This window comes from Hyperoodon ampullatus, assembly GCF_949752795.1.
Source record: "Hyperoodon ampullatus genome assembly, chromosome: 7".
NCBI classification, from domain to species: domain Eukaryota; kingdom Metazoa; phylum Chordata; class Mammalia; order Artiodactyla; family Ziphiidae; genus Hyperoodon; species Hyperoodon ampullatus.
The window spans coordinates 2134569-2151193 of record NC_136920.1 but is presented as its reverse complement, the minus strand read 5'-3'; positions in this window follow the sequence as shown (position 1 = coordinate 2151193).

Here is a 16625-nt window from a genome sequence, read left to right as displayed (position 1 = left end):
ATCAGAATGCTCCATGGCCTTCTCATCACAATGCTCCATGCCCTTGTCATCACAATGCTCCAAGGCTCCTGTAATCACAATGCTCCATGCCCCATTTCATCAGAATGCTCCATAATACTTGTCATACAAGGCTCCATGGTCTTCTCATCACAATGCTCCAGGACCTTGTCATTACAATGCTCCATTCCCTTGTCATCACAATGCTCCTTGACCCCTGTCATCACAATACTCCATGAATATTTTCAGCCCAATGCTCCATGACCTTCTCATCACAATGCTCCATGACCCTTGTCATCACAATGCTCCATGCCCCTTGTCATTACAGTGCTCCATGACGCTCCTCATCACAATTATCCATGGTCTTCTCATCACAGTACTCCACGGTCTTTCCACCACAATGCTCCATGCACTGGTCATCACAATTCTACATGTCCTTATCATCAAAATGCTCCATGACACTTCTCATCACAATGTTACGTGCTATTGTCAATACAAATCTCCATGCACTTGTCATCGCAATGCTCCATGAACCCTGTCATAGCAAGCTCAATGCGCTTTTCATCACAATGCTTCACGACCTTCTCATCAAAATTCTCAATGGCCCTTGCCATCACAGTCCTCCCAGATCTTGTCATCACAATTCTCCATGGCCCTTGTCATCATGATGCTCCAAGCCCTTGTCATCACAATGCTCCATTACCTTTGTCATCACAATCCTCCATGACACTTGGCATCACAATGCTCCATGCCATTGTCATCTCAATGGACCGTGACATATGTCATCACAACGCTCCATGTCAGCTGTCTTCACAATAATCCATGACCTTGTAATCACAATGTTCCATGCCCTTGTCATCACAATGCGCCATGCCAACTGTCATCACAATAATCCATGAAACTTGTTAGACCAATTTTCCATGCCACTCTCATCACAATGCTCCATGCCCTTGTCATCCCAAAGCTCCATGACGCATGTCATCAGAATGCTCCATTGCCTTCTCATAAAAGGGCTCCATGCCCTTGTCATCACAATGCTCCAAGACCACTTTAATCACAATGCTCCATGCCCCTTTTCATCTCAATGCTCCATGAACCCTGTCATCACAATGCACCATGCCCATCATCATAATTCTTCTTGCTATTGTCATCACAATGAAATCAAAATGCTCCATGACCTCTGTCATCACAATGCTCCAAACCGTTGTTATCACAATGTTCCATAACACTTGTCATCACAACGCTCCATGACACTCATCATCACAATTATACATGGGTTTCTCATCACAATGCTCCATGACCTTTGTCATCACAATGCTCAATACACTTGTCATCACAATGCTCCCTGACACTTGTCGTCAGTATGCTCCTTGAACCCTGTCATGACAAGGCTCCATGCCTTTTCCATCACAATGATTCATGCCCTTTTCATCACAATGCTCCAAGACCCCTGTAATCACAATGCTCCATGCCCTTGTCATCACAAAGCTCCATGATGCATGTCATCAGAACGCTCTATGTTCTTCTCATCCGAATACTCCATGCCCTTGTCATCCCAATGCTCCAAGACCCTTGTAATCACAATGCTCCATGCCCCTTTTCATCAGAATGCTCCATGAGACTTGTCATCACAAGGCTCCATGGTCTTCTCATCACAATGCTCCAGGATCTTGTCATCACAGTGCTCCATGACCCCTGTCATCACAATACTCCATGAATATTTTCAGCCCAATGCTCCATGACCTTCTCATCTCACTTCTCCATGACCCTTGTCATCACAATGCTCCATGACCACTGTCATCAGAACCCTCCATGACCCCTGACAACACAGTGATCCGGGACTCTTGTCATCAAAATGCTCCATAACACTTGTCATCACAATGATCCATGCCCTTTTCATCCCAATGCTCCATGACCCATGTAATCAGAATGCTCCGTGACGATTGTCATCACAGTGCTCCGTGACCCTTGTCATCACAATGCTCGATGCCTTTGTCAGCAAAATGCTACATGACCTTGTCATCAAAATCCTCCATGACCACTGGGATCACATTGCAACTTGCTCTTGTCATCTCTGTCTTTATTTTCTGGTTTTTACAGCTTTTCTGATGTCCCATTTGACTGGTGGGAAGTGACAATTCTTTGTAGTGTGGATTTGCATTGCAGGGTTGCTTGATTGGCCAAAAAGGGCGTATGCTTTTTCTCCTGAATATTTTCAGCAGAAAATGCATACGCCCTTTTTGGCCAAGTGCATCATTGTCAAAGTTGTTATGCTTTTCCTGTGCTTTAAAGGCGATTCCAGTTTACCTCTTGAAATATGTTTTCTGCAATTCTGCCTCATTTTCAAGTCTGCTTCGTTGTCTTCCCTCAACAGATTTTTGGAAGAGAGTTGTCCTTTATAACTCTGCAGGTTTGTGAATTGCTGTGCCCCTGAGCTCCAATTTTCAACTCGTGTTTTTGTGAGCTGACCGCAAATCCACAATTTTGCTACAGGACCTATACTGGTTCCGGGGGTGCAGGCTGACGCTTTGGTTAATTCTTCCTTCCAGACGGGAAATTAGAGTGAAATGTGTCCGTCCAAATGCCTACAGCTACTCTCTGATTTGTTCTCCCTCTTCCCTTTCATCCACTGCACATTTTGCAAACTGTGCGAAGCAGTAGCTTATAGGGGCTGACTCTCCAAGTTGGGAGATTGATAGTAAAGCAGTTGGAATGCCAAACTGGAGCACAAGGAGAGGAAAAATTAGGAGCCTTTTAGAAATCTTTTGCCATCACAGGGTGTCCATTCTCTAGGTTTCCCATACATGTTATAACTGTATTGATATTCCCTTCTACCTGGAGAGTTGGGACCCATGGAATGGGTGGCATGCATTACTGCTTTAAAGGAGCTGCATTTTCTCACCCAATCTCACCAGTCCTCTCAGCCCCAAGTGTCCAGCCTTATGTCTCATCTAGCTGTCTTTGCACATAGGGTCATTCCAGGTTTCATCAGAACCCCTGAAGGAATTGTGTAAGAATTTCGCTGTTTTTTTTGTTTTGTTTTTGAAATTCGTTTTTATAATGGGGTTGAGCTGATTTTCACTGACGTGTTTATGCCGGTCTAGACACACTTGATTCCCTTATGGAGACATATCAATATATAGGTTTTAAGATTCTTACTAGTCACATATATTCCTCTGTGTGGAATACGGGTGTTGAGTCCCGTTCACAGAAGAAGGTGTAGGATTTGTCTATTCTGTATTTGCTTCATGGAATGGTACCAGTGCTAATATCAAAGTCTGGTTTTATGCATCACCCCACCTCTCCTTTCCCCTTAAGCAGGCATAAGAGTGTTTGCTCAATGTGAGACTCTGTTCTCTTTCCTAACTCAGTTCATGTGTAGTCATGTTTACAGGACCTTCATAAGTGATATCTTATGATAAGTTTCTTTTTCTGTGTGACTTATTTCACTTAGAATCATCGTACCTAAATCCACTCATTATGCTGCTACTGGCCTTATGACATTGATTTCATGTCTGAGTGATATTCCGTTGTACAAAATTACCACAAGTTCTTTACGCAATTTTCTCTTTCCTGGAATATTTAAGTTGTACTGAAGTTGAGGTTCTTGTATCCAGAGCAGCCTTAAAATTTGGGATTCCTGTGTCTTGTTGATATTTAGTCTTCCCAAGTTATATGCCCATGAGTGGAAGTGCCCTATGCTCGGTAGCTTTGTATTTTAGATGTTTTAGGAAACAGCATACACTTCTTCAGAGTGGCTCTTGGATATTTATACCCCACCCATCAGAGTGACTAGCTCACTGTTCTCCATGGCCTCTCCTGCATTTCTGGTTTGTACACATTTTTTGGATGGCCTTTCTGAGCAGTGGAAATTGAGACTTCTTTGTTGTGCGGATTTGCATTTCCCGCTTGCTTGGTTGGCCAAAAACTCTGTATGTGTTTTTTTTCCTGAAGATATTCACGAAAAAAACGCATACACCCTTTTGCCCAACTGCATCATTTTAGAAATTCTGCTGCTTTTCATATGCTTTAAATGGGAGCCCAATCTACCTTTTGAAATCTGTTTCCTGCAATTCTGCCTCTCATTCAGATCCTCTTCGTTGCCTTACCTGAATATATTTTTGGACGTTGGTTATCATTTTTATCTTTGCAGGTCTTTGAATTGTCTGCTCCTGAGGTCCATTTTGCAACTCGCATTTTTTGTGAGCTGGCCGCCAAACCATTGTATTGCTTCCGGCCCTATTCTGGTTCTGGGGAGGCAGGCTGAGCCTTTGGTTAATTCTTCTTCCTAATGGGAAATTAGAGTGACATGTGCCTGTCAAAACTCCTACAGCTAGTCTCTCATTGGTTCCCCCTCTTCCCGTTTATCCTCTGCACAAATTGCAAACTGTGTGAAACAGGAGGTTAAAGCTGCTGATTCTCCAAGTGGGGAGATTGTTAGTAATTTGGCTGGAATGGCGAACCCCAGCACCAGGAGATCAAAAATGAGGTGCATTTTAGACACCTTTCCTGGTCACACGGTGTACATTCGTCTCGGTTTCCCAGGCATGTTTTTGCTGTCGGAAGATTCCCTTGAACGTGCAGATTTGGGACCCATGGAATGGCAATCAGGCAGTATTACTTTAAAAGGTCTGCATTTACTCACCCAGCCTCTCTAACATCTCTTAGCGTGCATAGCTTCCAGCCTTATATATCATCCTGCTGTGGGTCTACATGTGTTCAATCCATGTTTCATCATACCCCTTCAACAAAAGTTGTAAGAAGTTTTGTCTGTCTCACTGTTTTTTTTTTTTTTTTTTTTTTTTTTTTTTTTTTTTTGCATTACGTGGGCTTCTCACTGCTGTGGCCTCTCCCGTTGCAGAGCACAGGCTCTGGACGCGCAGGCCCAGCAGCCATGGCTCACGGGCCCAGCCGCTCCGCAGCATGTGGGATCCTCCCAGACCGGGGCACGAACCCGTGTCCCCTGCATCGGCAGGCGGACTCTCAACCACTGCGCCACCAGGGAAGCCCTGTCTCACTGTTTTTATAAATATTTTTAAATTTATTTTTATATTGGTTACAGCTGATTTTCAAAGCTCTGTTTTTTGCTGCTGTACATCCACTTGATTCATGTACTGTGAGACAACAATAAATTCTTTTTCAGATGCTTACCAGTCTTATGTATTATTTTCCAGTTACTTGAGTGCGCTGATTGCAGTTCTTTGAGGTACGGTATAGGCCTTGTCAGTTATTCAATTTGGTACTTGGAATGGTATCTTTGCTAATTTCAAACTCCTGGATAATACCTCACCCTTCCCCACCTTTCCCATTCAGCAGCCTTATGTCTATTTTCTACATATTTGACTATGTTTCTGTTTTGTAATTTATTTCATGTGTAGCCATTTTTGATTCCACCTTTAAGTGACATCTTATGATATGTGTCTTTTTCTTTCTGTCATATGTCACTTAGAATGATTGTATGTAACTCCTCCAGAGTTGTTACAACTGGCCTTATTTCATTGATTTCTGGATGAGTAATATTCCACTCTACATAAGTACCCCATCTCTTTTATCCATTTTATCCTTCCAAGGACATTTAGGTTATATGTAAGTTGAGGCCCTTTTTAACAGAGAGGTGGTAAACGTTGGGGTGCCTGTTTTCTGTCGATTTTTGTTTTTCCTAAGGTATACGCCCATGAATGCAAGTGCCCTATGCTCTGTAGCTCATTTTTTAGATGTTTTAGCAAACACAATACACTTCTCCAGAGTGGCCGTTGGCAAATTACATTTCCACTATCAGCCTCACAGGGCTCCCTTTTCTCCTCACCCTGTCCTGCATTTCTGGTGTTTACACTTTATGTGGATGGCCCTTCTGACTGATATGAAGTGATACATTTTGTAGTATAGATTTCCAGTGCCCACCTGTTTGTTTGGATAAAATGTGTGTATGTCCTTTACTTGAATATGTTCAGAAAAAAATGCATACGCCCTTTTTGGCCAACTGCATCATTGGCGATGTTCAGCCCCTTTTCTTGTTATTTAATGGGGAGTCCTTTCTACCTCTTCAAATCTGTTTCCTGCCACTCTCCCTTGCTTACAAGTCCTTTTCTGTGACTTACCTCAAGACATTTTTTGACGATAGATATTTTCAACTCTGCAGTTTCATGAATTTTAGTGCCCCTGAGTTCCATTTTTCAACTTGTGTTTTTGGAAACTGGACACAAAACAGCGGGATTTCCTCTAGCCCTATTCTGTTTCCGTGGGCAATTCTAGCCTTTGATGAATTTGTCTTCCGGATTTGAAATTAGAGTGGCATGTGCCTGTCTGAACACCTAGGACATGTCTCTAAATTTTTCTCATCCTTCCGCTTCATCCTCTGGACAAATTCCAAACTGTGTGCAACAGGATGTTGACGGTGCTGATATCCCCAAGTGAGGAGATTGTTAGGAAAGATGCTGGAGGGGTGAACCCGAGCACCAGGCGATGAGGAGATGAGGTTCTTTTTCCAAACTGTTTCTGATCAAACGGTGTACCATCCTCTAGGTGTGACAGGCATGTTTTAGCCGTAGGAATGGTCCCGTGCATGTAAGGAGAGCACCAGGGATTTTTCCAAATCAGTGCCTCCCTGAACCCCAAACTGGGGAATTTTTAAGCTACGGCTACACATATGTCCATTAAGGGCCTTGGGAAATAGGCAGAGTCCAAACTTTAGATGATTGAAATCTTCAGAGTCAGAAGTGCTCACCATCGGCCTTGCTTAGGTTACATTTTATCTGTCATTGATAGATGATGTCAATAAAAATATCTATTCTTTTTCAGATTATTTCCCCTTATATGTTATTGCAAAATATTCAGTGTAGTTCCCTGTGCTATACAATAGTTCCTTGTTGATGATCTGTTTTATACATAGCAGTGTGTATGTGTTAATCCCAAACTGTTAATTTATCCCTTCTCCTACCTTTCCCCTTTGGTAATAATAAATTATAAGATTTTATACTTCTCAGAAATGGGGAAGCTGAAAGAGAGGTATCATTTTCAATGGAAAAGCATTCAAAACAATATTGAAGCTTCAGCCAAGAGTATTCAATGTACATCCTTGGGAATAAATCACTTCATTTCTCTAATGTTGACCTGACAAATAAGACAGACGTCTTCACTGAACTTGCTCATAATAAAGTGATGGAAATATCAAATGTAAGTCTTAGAAACTTATTTTACCGGAGCTTATACACTGCTCTATGTTAACTACTGTTTGGCTCACACATCTGTTCATTGAAGTTAAAATGTTCTCAATTTCTGTTACTGATCCTCCAGAGTGGACCCCAACAGGGGTCCCCGTGTCCAGTGTCATTGGAGCCAACAGATCAAGACTGAGTTTGGTTCAGAAGCAAAGGAAACTTTATATTTTGAAAACAGAATGGAGAGGTGAGAGCATGCACTCCCCCATGGGGTGTGGGCTGGGCTGCTGTGTAGGGATCCCAGCAGCATCAGTGGGAGGGAGGGGATGGAGCTCTCGACGTCTGGGTTGGCTGCAGCTCATGCTCTATGTCGCTGAGTCTGCATGGGACACTACTACCTGAGGTGTCGACCCAGCCATTCTGCACTAGGAAATCGGGTCTGAAGTGCCGGGTGTGGGACCTCTGCATGCGGAACCCTAGGAGCATGTGAAATTAGACAAAGCACAAAGGAAAAACAGTTTAGCCTTTATTTTATTGCCCAGATTCTCTTTTTATCTCCCAGGAATTTTTAATGAACATTGCCGGAGACGAACACCTCCTCTGCTTTTTGTCCCGTTCCTCATTCTTGGGGTGCTGAGGGTGCAGACCCCTCTTTTGCAATTGCTTCATTCTGAGGTGGGAGCCCTCATACACGGGGGGAGGGGCAAAACTTCTCCCCAGCAGCCTCCAGGTGAGGTTGATTGTCCCAAGGCCTCCTGCCTCACTGCTCGTCCACCTGAGCACCAGCATTGGAAGTGTTATAGATTCTAATGACCTTTAAGGGTCCAGGAAAGAGATGCACAGAGATGCTGCAGTGGCACGTTTCACCTCACCCCACATTTTTTCAGCGATCTTAGGCTGACGGTTTTTGCCACCCTAGATGTTCTGACCAGTAGTCTGTGCTTTCTTTAATTAGGTCCCTGAATTAATGTACAAACAGCACCACGTGTCAGAGCCATGCCCGCTCAACTCCCAGACAGTCCAGGGTCGGTGGTGATCCAGGACCATGACGTCCACTGAGTCAACGGCCTTTTGAAGTAGCCAGCAGTCCAGCCGGTGAGATTGGCCACCATCACCACAGTTTCTGTAGGGTTTTCTATGGTGAAAGCATGATATACGTTTCCCCCGCCAAGCTTATTAGCTCCCGTCTGGGTGCAGTAAGTCCTGCAAGCAGTAGTCTGCTCTTTCGGGACACAGACTTGTTTTCTGAGAGATACTCCAGGTCAAGTGATGGTCAAACGAGTCATCTTGGGGTCACATTGCCGCCATTTGTCTCTCTGGAGGTTGGAGTTGGAGGGCCTCCTCACTCGAGGTCAGTGTGTGCACAGATCGACCACTGCAACTTCGGAGCATGATGGGTGGTTAGGATCACCACGTGGGGTCCTTTTCCCTTAGGAGGGAGCTGGCCTTGCGGGCTGCTGATTTCCAGCTTTTTAGATACCCCAGTATCCTGGCCTGATGGGGCAGTGGGCAAAGCCCTTGGTGACCATAGTTTATCATACCTGAAGGGCATTCTTGTGTTGCTCCATTTCAAGTGGTCCCAGTTTTTGCACTAAGGCTCCAAGGGCGATTAACCTTTGACCGGGTATGTAAAGGTCAAAGGGTTTAGCTAAATTAGGGAGTTCCTGGGCAAGGGTCTGAATTGACTGCTCTTTCCGTTCTTGAAAGGCTTCTTCTGGATTCTATTCTAAAGGATCATCATCTTTTCATGTCAGTGTTTCATGTAGAGGCCCAGCTATTAGACTGTAGTTAGGGATCCAAATGTAGAAAACCATGGCCTCCCCAGGAACCCCTAAGCTGTCTTCTAGTTTTAGAAGAGGTAAGGCTGTAACTGCCTTCTTCCCTATCCTGGGATTCTTTTCTCCGAATATCTGTGAGAATGAAGCCCAGGCATGTCACCTTAGCCTGGGATATTTGAGCCTTTTTCTTGGACACCTTCTATCCTTTCTTGGCTAGGTAGTTCAGAGGCGTCTTTAGTAGGCCTGGCGATCAGAATGTCATCTGCATATTGAAGGAGGGTTCGCTTTTACAGAGGTAGAACTTGTAGGTCTTTAGAGGACATTTCCCCAATGATGGTGTGGGGATTTTTGAACCATTGGGGCAGGACGGCCCAGCCTTATTGCTTTTGTTGCATGTTGTGTCCTGCCACTCACAAGCCAAAAATTCTTGTGACTCTGAGATGAATGGAATACAGAAGAAGGCATCATTGAAGTCTAATACAGAATGCCATGGCCTGGTGGATGGTAGAATAAACAGCAGGGTGTAGGAAATAGGAGCTACTGGATGTATATCCTCGGTGGCTTCACTGACTGTCCTGATATCCTTTACCAGGTCTCCAGCAGCCCATGAGGCTCTCGTGGTCAGGCCAATACCAGGATATGGATCTCACCTGGGCTGCCCCCACCACCAACACAGCCCACGGGGCTCTCGTGGTCAAGTCCCTCCCAGGGTATGGAGCTCACCTGTGCAGCTACCCAGCAGCCCATGGGTCTCTCATAGTCAGGCCCTTCCCAGGTAACGGAGCTCCCCTTGGCAGGTACCCCAGAAGGGCTGGACACACAGGAACCGTGCACAAAGCTCACCTTGCAGAGAACCCCAAGCTCACCTGTCACTCACAGCTGACACAGAACACCTCAGAGAAGGACTTGAACTAACAAACAGCAGCTCTGACAGGTCTGTAACCCTGGGTATCACTCTGTGCGGCCTCTCTCTGCCTGGTCTTCCAGACACTTCCACTGCAGCCAGGGCACCAGGCCTCTGTCTCCACCCACCATCACTCCTCTCCCTTACTCCTGGGTTCCTCTCATTAGGATAGGGTCTTCTTGAAGTTGTTTTCCACTCATGGACCAGAGAAAATGATAAGAAAACAAGCGGCAGCTGCAGCCCCTTGTCTATCCTGACTCTCAAGAGCCCACACCTGTTCCTTGGGCCTGGCCCGTTTAGCAAGGCTCATTTTCTGCAACTGTGAGCCCCTGAGGGGTGAGGATTGGCTGATTTGGGCAGCCTGACACTGCCTGCCATCCCTCCCCAGGTGTGCCTGTGTTGAGGTCAATATAAGCACCTCTCCAGTCAGCAAGAGCCCCTGTAGCTGTGCCTGACGCCATATTCTCTGCCCTGACAGCAGTGTCGGGGCTGGGGTAGTGGGAGAGAGTGAGGGCCCGTGGCTTTGTGGGTGGCCCAGTGTGAGTGGGGCTCTGCTGGACTTCCTGCAGGAGTTGCCAGGCTGCCACCTGCTAAAGAAGAGGATGTGTCACCCATACCTGCTGCTGGAATTTCTCCCCAGGCTGAGGTGAGGAAGTAAAAAAGCAGTGGGGGCCGTGGCAGGAGGCATATGTCAGGCAGGGAAATGGAAAGCTTCCAGAAGAGCATCTGGGGCCAGGACCATCCTGGCTGGCCTGCAGTCACGAAGTTGGCCTGCGTGCAGTCGCTGGTGTGGCTCCACACCCCTTCCTCTAGGCTTGCAAGTTCTTGTACTTATTCAGGTGTTTTACCTGGAAAGGGTGGGAAGATTTCAGCTGCAGCAGGACTGGGGTACAGCTCACATTTACTCACAGACGTCTCGACATAGTCCCCCAACTTTGCAATGAGGATGCTCCTTGTGGGGGGGAGTGCTGCTGACTGCATGGGAGATGATTTCCCACTTCTGACCAACTTAAGAATTTTTTACCACTGCAACAAGTGCCCTGATACGATTTTCCTCTGTATAACTGGTGGGTTCTGTTTTTTTTTTTTTCCTTTTTTCTTTTTGGTTCAAGGTAGATTTTATTTATTCCTCTTTTTTTTTAATTTAGAGATATAAACATGGAAATAATGCATTAATATAAAGACGTCTATATGAAGGGAAAAACTTTTTTTCTGTTTTCTTTTATTAAATGTTATTTATTTATTTTTAATTTTTTAAAATTTATTTATTTCTTTTATACAGAAGGTTCTTATTGGATATCTATTTTATACATATAAGTGTGCACATGTGAATCCCAGTCGCCCAATTTATCCCACCAGCACCCTCACATGGTGTTCCCCCCTTGGTGTCCATATGTTTGTTCTCTACATCTGTGTCTCTCTCTCTGCCCTGTAAACCGGTTCATCTGTACCATTTTTCTAGGTTCCACATATATGCATTAATATACAATATTTGTTTTTCTCTTTCTGACTTACTTCACTCTGTATGACAGTCTCTAGATCCATCAAGGTCTCTACAAATGACCCAATTTCATTCCTATGTATGGCTGAGTAATATTCCATTGTATATATGTACTACATCTTTATCCATTCGTCTGTCTGTGGGCACTTAGGTTGCTTTCATTACCTGGCTATTTTAAATAGTGCTGCAATGAACATTGTGGTGAATGTGTCTTTTTGATTTATGGTTTTCTCTGGGTATATGTCCAGTAGTGGGATTGCTGGATTATATGGTAATTCTATTTTTAGTTTTTTAGGGAACCTCCATACAGACTGTATCGATTTACATTCCCAACAATAGTGGAAGAAGGTTCTTTTCTCCACACCCTCTCCAGCATTTGTTGTTTGTAGATTTTCTGATGATGCCCATTCTAACAGGTGTGACGTGATACCTCATTGTAGTTTCGATTTCCATTTCTCTAATAATTGGTGATATTGGGCAGATTTTCATGTGCGTCTTGGCCATCTCTATGTCTTCTTGGAAGAAATGTCTATTTAGATCTGCTTCCATTTTTGTATTGGGTTGTTTGTCTTATTAATATTGAGCTGCATGAGCTGTTTATATATATTGGAGATTAATCATTTGTCCATTGATTCGTTTGCAAATATATTCTGCCATTCTGAGGGTTGTCTTTTCGTCTTGTTTGTAGTTTCCTTTGCTTTGCAAAAGCTTTTACGTTTCATTAGGTCCCATCTTTTTAGCTTTTTTTTTTATTTCATTACTATATGAGGTGGATCAAAAAAAGATCTTGCTGTGATTTACGTCAGAGTATTCTTCGTAAGTTTGCCTCTCAGAGTTTTATACTGTCCGGTCTTACCTTAAGGTCTCTAATCAATTTTGAATATATTTTTATGTATGGTGTTGGGGAGTGTTCTAATTTCATTCTTTTACATGTAGCTGTCCATAATTCCTAGCACCACTGATTGAAGAAACTCTCTTTTCTCCATTTGTAAAGTCTTGCCTCCTTTGTCATAGATTAGTTCAGCATAGGTGTGTAGGTTTATCCCTGGGCTTTCTTTATTTTTTCCCTTTTACACGTTTATTGGAGTATAATTGCTTTACAATGGAGTGTTAGTTTCTGCTGTATAACAAAGTGAATCAGCTATACTTATACAAATATCACCAGATCCCCTCCCTCTTGCATCTCCCTCCCACACTCCATATCCCACCCTTTAGGTGGTCACAAAGCAAGGAGCTGATCTCCCTGTTCTATGTGGCTGCTTCCCAGTAGCTATCAGTATTACCTGTGGTAATGTATTTATGTCCATGCTACTCTCTCACTTCGTCCCATCTTACCCATCCCCCTTCTGGTGTCCTCAAGTCCTTTCCCTATGACTTTGTCCTTAATCCTGTCCTGCCACTAGGGTCTTCAAAATCTTTTTCTTTTCTTCATTAGATTCCGTATATCTCTGTTAACATACAGTATTTGTTTTCCCCTTTCTGACTTACTTCACTGTGTAGGACAGATTCTAAGTCCATCCACCTCAGTGCTAACTCAGTTTTGCTTCTTTTTATGGCTGAGTAATATTCCATTGTATATATGTGCCAGATCTTCTATATCCATTCAGCAGTCAATGGACACTTAGGTTACTTCCATGTCCTGGCTATTCTAAATAGAGCTGCAATGAACATTTTTGTACATAACTCTTTTTGAATTATGGTTTTCGCAAGGCAAATGCCCAGTAGTTGGATTGTTGTGTCATATGGTACTTCTATTGTTAGTTATTTAAAGGAACCTCCATACTGTTCTCTCTAGTGCCCATATCAATTTACATTCCCACCCACAGTGCAAGTGTGTTCCCTTTTCTCCAATAAAGGCCTCTCCAGCATTTATTGTTTTGTAGATTTTTTTGATGATTGCCACTCTGACTGCTGTGATGTGATACCTCACGGTAGTTTTGATTTGCATTTCTCTAATGATTAGTGATGTTCAGCATCCTTTCATGTGTTTCTTGGTAATCTGTATATCTTCTTTGGAGAAATGTCTATTTAGGTCTTCTGCCCGTTTTTGGATTGGGTTGTTTGTTTTTGTGATATTGAGCTACATGAAGTGCTTGTAAAGTTTGGAGATTAATCCTTTGTCAATTGCTTCATTTGAAAATATTTTCTCCCATTCTGAGGGTTGTTTTTGCATCTCGTTTATGTTTTCCTGTACTGTGTAAAAGCTTTTAAGTTTCATTAGGTCCCATTTGTTGATTTCTGTTTTTATTTCCATTTCTCTAGGAGGTGGGTCAAAAAGGATCTTGCTGTGATTTATGTCATAGAGTGTTCTGCCTATGGTTTCCTCTAAGTGTTTTATAGTGTCTGGTCTTATATTTAGATCTCTAATCAATTTAGAGTTTATTTTTGTGTATGGTGTTATGGAGTGTTCTAATTTCATTCTTTTATGTGTAGGGGTCCAGTTTTCCCAGCACCAATTCCTGAAGAGACTGTCTTTTCTCCATTGTATATCCTTAGCTCCTTTGTCATAGATGAGATAGCCATAGGTATGTAGGTTTATCTCTGGGCTTTCTGTCCTGTTCTATTGATCTGTGTTTATGTCAATCTACATACACTTGATTCCATTATGGAGACATATAAATACATAGGTTTCAAGATTATTACCAGTCAGATATATTTCTCTTCAGTGAATAGGGTGTTTTGTGTCCAGTTCATTGAGAAAGGAGTAGGTCTTGTCTATTACATATTTGGTATATGGAATGGTATCTGTGCTAATTTCAAACTCTGCTTTTACACATCACCCCACATCCCCTTTCCCCTTAAGGAGGCATAAGTGTGTTTTCTAAATGTGTAACTCTGTTCTCTTTTGGAATTCAGTTCATGTGTACCCATGTTTACATTCCCTCTATAAGTGATATATTACAATAAGTTTCTTTTTCTTTGTGGCTCATTTCAATTAGCATTATCGTACCTAAACCACTCATTATGCTGCTATTGGCCTTATGACATTGATTTTATGTCTGAGTGATATTCCATTGTATATAAGTACCACAACATATTTATCCATTTTTTGTCCCTTTCCTAGGATATTTAAAGTGCACCGAAGTCGAGGTTCTTGTAAACAGAGCAGCGCTAAACTTTGGGCTGGCTGTGTGTTGTGGATTTTTAGTTTTCCCAAAATACACGCCCGTGAGTGGAAGTGTGCTATGCTCTGTAGCTCTGTTTTAGAAAACAACATACAGTTCTCCAGAGAGGCTGTTGGTAATTTACATCCTGTCCATCGTAATAACCATCTCCCTTTTCTCCATGGCCTGTCCTGTATTTGTGGTTTTTACACTATTTGCGGATGGCCCTTTTGACCGGAGGTAAGTGACACTTCTATGTAGTGTGGATTTGCAATGCCTGATGGCTTGCTTGGCCAAAAAGTGTGTATGCATTTTTTTCCCGTATATATTCAAGAAAATACACATACTCCCTTTTCGGCCAAGGGCAACATTGTCGAAGTTCTGTCACTTTTCATGTGCTTTAAAGACGACTCCAATCTACGTCTTGAAATCTGTTTCCTTCAATTCTGCCTTGCTTTCAAATCCTCTTAACTGCCTTACCTCAATATATTTCTGATGATAGTTGTCCTTTATAACTCTGCAAGTTTGTGAATTGCTGTGCCCCTGATTTCCATTTTTCAACTTGCTTATTTGTGAGCTGGCTGCAATACCACAGGATGGCTTTAAGCCCTAGTCTGGTCCCGGGGTTGCAGGCTGAGCCTGTGTTTAATTCTTCTTCCTGATGGGAAACTAGAGTGACATGTGCCCATCCAAACACCTACAGCTAATGTCTCATTTGTTTCCCCTCTTCCTGTTCATCCTCTGCACAATTTGCAAACTGGGCATAAAAGGAGGGTAAAGACAGTGTCACTCCAAGTGGGGAGATATTCTGTAATGTGGATGGAATCATGAAGCCGAGCACGAGGAAAGGAGAAATGAGGTATCTTTTAGAAAACTTTCCCGATTACACAGTGTACCATCCACTGGGTTTCCCATGCATGTTTTAACTGTAGGAAGATTCCCTTAAACCTGGAGAGTTGGGGCCACTATAATGGGTAGCACACAGTATTGCTCTAAGTGGTGTTCTTTTGCCCACACAACCTCAGCAATCTTGTCAGACCCAAGTGTCCAGTTTTATGTCTCATCCAGCTGTGGGTGTAAAGGTGGTCAATCCAGGTTGCATCACAGGCCCTGAATGTAATTTTTAAGACTTTCTCTCTTTTTCGCTGTTTTTGCATTTTGCTTTTGAAATTTATTTTTATAAGGGGGTTTAGCTGAATTTCAGTGCTGTGTTCATGCCATTATACACACACATGATTCCTTTATGGAGACATGAGAATACATATGTTTTAAAATTATTACTAGTCAGATACATTCCTCTGCAATGAATAGGTGTTGTTGAGTCCAGTTCATTGTGCCGGGAGTAGGTGCTGTCTATTACATACTTGAGTTATGGAACGGTATCTGTGCTAATTTTGGACTGTAGATTTATGCATCACCCCACCTCACCTTTCCCCTTAATCAGGCAGAAGTTTGTTTTCTAAATGTGTGACTCTGTTGTGTTTGTAATGCAGTTCATGTGTAGCAATGGGTACATTCCCACTATGAGTGATTACTTATGATAAGTTTCATTATTCTGTTCTCTTTCCTAACTGAGTTCATGTGTAGCCACGTTTCCAGGACCTTCGTAAGTGATATCTTATGATAAGTTTCTTTTTCTCTGTGACTTATTTCACTTAGAGTCATCATAACTGAATCCACTCATTTTGCAGCTACTGGCCTTATGACATTGATTTCATGGCTGAGGGATATTCCATCGTACATAAGTACCACCATTTCTTGAACCATTTTCGTCTTTCCTCGGATATTTAAGGTGTACCCAAGTAGAGGTTCTTGTAATCAGTGCAGCCCTAAATTTTGGGGTGGCTCTGTCTTATTGATTTTCAGTTTTCCCAAGGTATATTACTTAGACTGGAAGTGCCCTTGGCTCTGTAGCTCAGTTGTTTACTTGTTTGAGGGAACACAATGCACTCCTCCAGAGAGGCAGTTGGCAATTTACATCCCACCCATCAGCACGACAAGGCTCCCTGTTCTCCATGGCGTCTCTTACCTTTCTGATTTTTACACATTTTGCGGATGTCCCTTTTGACCTGTGGGAAGTGATACTGCCTTGTTGTGCAGATTTGCATTGCCCGCTTGCTTGCTTGGCCAAAAAGGGAGTATGAGCTTTCTCCTGAATATATTCAGGAGAAAACGCATACGCCC